Raw genomic sequence first — 5,066 nt, 5'->3', positions numbered from 1 at the left:
AAAAAAAAAAAAAAAAAAAAAAAAGACTTGGAAATTTATTATTTGATTTTTGAGACAAAGTCTCAGTGTGTAGCCCAGGCTGACTAAAAATTTACCACAATCGTCCTTATTACTGGGGTTACAAGTGATCACCAACCACATGCCTGAATTAGACCACTTGTCTCAAAAACAGGGGGAGTAAGTAGAGGTCGGTGTAGACAGTGGCAAAGAAGAGATCCTGGGGACTCAGAGAGAGACCAATAAAGAACAGAGGGAATAGACATTTCACACATGGTGCTGCTGAAACTAGCAGGATTTAATAGGTGAGAGAAATTGGATCTAACCACGGGCTTTAAAGAGGATTTTTGTTTGGGGAGTGTCCTAGTTCCTGTTCTATTGCTGTGAAGAGATTCCATGACCAAGGCAGCTTAGAGAAGAAAGCCATTACCTGCGGGCTTCCTTACAGTTTCAGAAGGAAAGCCCATGACTACCATGGAAGGAAGCATGACAGCAGGCAGCAAGACATGGTGCTGAGGAAGTGGATAAGAGCTTACAGAGAGAGTGAGACTGGGCCTGCCTTGGGCTTTTGAAACCTGCAAGCCCACTTCCAGTGACACACTTCCTTCAGTAAAGCCACACGTTCCTAATCCTTCCTAAACAGTTCACCAACTGGGAACCAAACATTCAAATACGTGAGTTTATGGGAGCGGTTCTCATTAAAACTAATACAGCGAGTTTAGCTTGTGACACATACATGTCTGGGACTTGGTTGGAACTCCATCTCTGAACTACTGACCCCAAATACCCCACAGTGGAATGTCGTAATCAGAAAGTATCAAGACGCTTGAGATATTTCTGTATGATCATGATTAAGGTGTGGCCCCGGTTGGTTTAAAATTTAATTGTCTGTGTTTGATGGACACTACTAAGATTCTGTAGACTTCAGCCTCTGTGTTAGACTTAAAGGAAATGCTACAGCAGGCCCCACGGACAGTGGACACACGGACAGCGGACTGTGGCTAGTTTGGAGCATGCCAATCTTTGGAAGCCATTTTCTGTGGTGTGGTTGTTTTCTTCTTGATCATCTCACTCCTAAAGTCCCTGTTTGAACTCCAGGTGGGAATAGCTGGGCCTCAGCTTTTCCCCAACATTCTCTACCACTGTACTTCTTTTTAAACCTCTGTGTGGAGATCAAAATTCACCAGTTAAGTGAGTGTCCAATATTGACAATTAATCCAGGGCAGAAGAAAGAAAGAAAGAGACAGCTGGTGCAAGGCAGCTCTGGGCCGACAGTGCTCTGTACTTGGGAGGCAGATGCCTCCAAGTATCAGTAGTTCAGGGCAGTCTCAGCTACTTAATAATAAATCTGAAGCCAGTCTGGGTTACAAGAGAAAACACTTCTCAAAACAACAGATGAACGAATCCCTCAAAGGCAGACCTTTCTATTTGTAAATGATACTTGGTCCTTCAGGAAGGAGGAGCTGGATAAGTAAACAATGCAATAGGTCTGGAATTGATCCCTGACCACAGGCAGATGCTTGTTCGAACAAAATCTGAGGTCTGCCCTGGGCTACAGAAGCTAGCTAGCCTCAGCTATTGTGTAAGGCAATGTCTCAGAAAGAGAAGAGAAGAGAAGAGAAGAGAAGAGAAGAGAAGAGAAGAGAAGAGAAGAGAAGAGAAGAGAAGAGAAAACAGGCAGTGAGCCATTTGTCGATCCATTGGCATGGATACATCTGTGAATGTCTGAACTGTGATAAAAAGAGTTGTATGTATTTGTCATATTCTTCTTTTACATGTTCAGTGCTTTCAGAGCTACATATCATTCTGTAATGTTCATTTTCATTGTAAGGGTAGTTGTTATTATCTTATTTGTTTTAATTTTGTAGTAATGGCAATCTAACGCAGGGCCACGTAAGCCCTCTGTCATTGAAGTATGTCCTCAACCTAAGTGGTCCTTCACACTGTCAGTCAGTCTTCTGGCACACACTGCAGATTCTTGAATGCTGGGGTGGGGGTGGGGTGGAGGGAGGGGAAAGCTTCATAAAATCCAATTCTCTAGAATTCGGTGAGCCTTATTGAAGAAGGGAGATTGGATTTTTACAGAGTCTAGCATAATCAGAAAATACATTTTAGAACCTCAAAAGTAGGAAAAGGAATAGAAAGTAAAACATGAATGTCTGAATGTCTTAATGTTTTGGAGTTTGATGCTTTTTGCGGCTATTCTGTGGAAAATCTACTAGAAAAGACTCAAAGACATCAAGTCTTAAGATGATTTTTTTTTTTCACTTACCTGTAGTCAGTTTGTCAGTTTTGTTACTAACCACCTTTTAAAAATGAGTACCTCACTATACATCAGAGTCATCTAGTCGCTGCCTCACCCCAAACTCAAGCATTGCAAGTGTGCACTATCATTACTAATATGTTTAAAGTTCATAAATGATTATCACTTCTTCTCGGTGTGTAGTGCAAAGGAGCACACCTCAGCTAGTCTAGTCTATGCATCTCTAATCTCATGATCGCAAAACCAAAGTTCTGTAGTGTCTCAGGAATTATTGGAAAGTTTTTCTCTAATTATATCATTTCCCCATCTACATATTCCAACGCAAGGCTTTTCGGTTTCTCAGCCGAGTTTAATAGGCGGGATGTGTTCCAACTCATAAGATGTGAAGGAAAAACGCTCCAGTTCAATTAGTGTGACTATCACGTGGGACTAAGAAGAACAAGGCAAAAAGGCCCCGCTGGGATTTGAACCCAGGATCTCCTGTTTACTAGACAGGCGCTTTAACCAGCTAAGCCACGGAGCCAGAACTGAGAAAAGGTGTAGTTATATGTTATTTGAATACGATAAAACACGTTTGTAAGGTTCAGCAATTCTGGAAATTAGCTTAGAAATGAAAAAGATCAGAAATACTAACCACAACCAAAGAAGAACTTTCTCTTAAAATGGCTGCGTATCGTAGCTGGATTGAAGGAGCGACCTTCCGTTGCCAAAGGCCTTTTGCTGAAGCCAGAGGAAAGAATCTTGTCTCCATCCATCGCAGCGTCGGAGCCGCACCTGCGGCTGTGTAGTTCCAAGTGGGAGCCGCATCTTTGGAAGTCTCAAGCGGAGCGAAGAAAGCCCTTTCCTAGGCGCGGTTCATCTTGTTTAAGGGAAAACAAAACCAAAACCCATTTTTTTTTTTTTTTTTTTTGGATGATACAACGCTTCTTGAGGCTGCATCCCAAACAAGATAAGTCAGTGCGATTACTTACTTCAAAAGTCAAAGGTCGAAGAAGAGAGAAAGAATGGGAGGAAGGAAAGAAGGAAGGAAGAGAAAAAAGCAAGCAAGCAAGCAAGCAAGCCTGTCTGAGATCTTTTTATAAGAAGTGAGGAAAGCCGCCGCTTATGACCTGGCAGGCTAGCTCAGTTGGTTAAAGCATGGTGCTAGTAACGCTAAGGTTGCATGTTTGGTCTCCATATGGGCCGGCAAACCACCTAGGTTTTACAACTGGAAAGGTGTAGGACTCTGTCATCTACAGATTTGTTCTCTCTATATAAATAGACACAGTTTATCCCACCAAACCTTTATTGAGATATCTGAACCTGAATGAAGTTGTTCACTCACCACTTTTGTACTGACTGTCAAATATCCTTATAAAGCTTAGTCAACTGCCAAGTCTTTCTGATCACGTTCTCAGTCTTTCTCTTGTTGAAATTTCCCCTTCACTCACTGGCTATTTTTACTCATTATTGGCACCTGGCTTTTCTTCACTCCCACTAGACTTGGATGGACATGGTATGTTTGTTCCGTTACTGTTCTAGAATGCTCTCCTGCTTGATAGCTCCAAACCTTGAGCATCACCAGTAAGCATTACCCCTCTCCCTTATTTTTGCTTTCATCTTCATATCAGTGAGGGTAATAATTTATTCCTTGAGAAGTGAAGCTTTGGGTAATCCTTATGTTTTAACTGTTAGATCTAAAGTGCAGGCATATAATAGAGTCCATATGTTTTTGCTGTATGAAGGACAATAGGCATACATGTAGGCAGATCACCTATAATGTTCCTATTTTGAATTCCAGAGCATTCTTCCCTCAAGCACGATCTATATATAACCTGTAAGGTGAGAACAAGTCCTTTCCTCCCTCAAGCTGTTTTTGGTCGTGGTGTTTTATCACAGCAACAAAAGCAAACTTGAGTCTCAGGGTTAAATGTCCCTGGGATGGAGGTTTAGCAGATAGGCCTGTGTATTAGTCAGGGGTTTCTAGAGTCACAGAATGTTAGGAATTGGTTCTAATGCTTTGTCTCCCAAAGAGCCGAGCTTCCAGACCTGAGGGTCCCTGCCCCCAGCTGGCTCTTATTGGTAATAAAGAATTACTGTACAGCCATTGACCGGGCAGGGCTTTTAGATTTCGAGGGCAAGGGACAGAGGGGCAGAGGGAAGGAAGAGGAATCGCCATGACTGAGAGGGAAAAGGATCAGATTTAAGAGCTGCAGGAGAGAAACCATCCAGCAATGTAGGTAGAAAGGGAATGTGGCCGTGTGTGTGTGTGTGTGTGTGTGTGTGTGTGTGTGTGTGATCCCCAGAAGGTAACGGGGTAGCAGAGATGAACTATAGAGTTTAGAAGGTGCAATGCCAGGAATACTGGAGGGGAGTGTATGCTAGCAGCGGAGAGGATTAGAATTGTTCAGCCATTGAGCTAGTCAAGGCATACCAAATTAGCTGCCGTTTGTGTATCTCATTCGTGAATCCAGAGGACTCTAGCTGGATTGGCTGGATGTGCGACCCTCCAAGAGCATAAAGCAGATTACCGCTACAACAGAATTTATGGAATGTCTCTCTATATTAAGGGAAATTATTGAAATGACTTACAACCTACAGTCCAACTAACCCGACAATGGGCGACTGTGAATGGGAAGTCCAAGAAATCTAGTCCCAGAAGGCTAGATGTTTCAGCTGGTCTTCTGTCTAAGCTGGAATCCTGAAGAAGTCGGTTCCAACAGATGTGCTAGCAAGTGAGCGCAAGCAGGCAAAGAAGAATGAACCCGGACCTAAACTATTCTTGGAATTTGCTTTGTCCCTGGTTAGCCTTGAACTCAGAGATCTA

The 5,066-nt window shown here is 42.8% G+C and overlaps 1 non-coding gene across 1 annotated transcript; it reads right to left on the bottom strand.

The window, feature by feature from the left end:
• Positions 1-2,709: 2,709 nt before the first annotated feature.
• Trnat-agu lies at positions 2,710-2,783 on the bottom strand. The gene has a single exon. It is a non-coding gene; the product is annotated as a tRNA-Thr (tRNA).
• Positions 2,784-5,066: the final 2,283 nt, after the last annotated feature.

The sequence above is a fragment of the Mus pahari genome, chromosome 16 (assembly GCF_900095145.1).
Source record: "Mus pahari chromosome 16, PAHARI_EIJ_v1.1, whole genome shotgun sequence".
NCBI lineage: Eukaryota > Metazoa > Chordata > Mammalia > Rodentia > Muridae > Mus > Mus pahari.
This window is presented reverse-complemented; position numbering and strand designations above follow the sequence as displayed.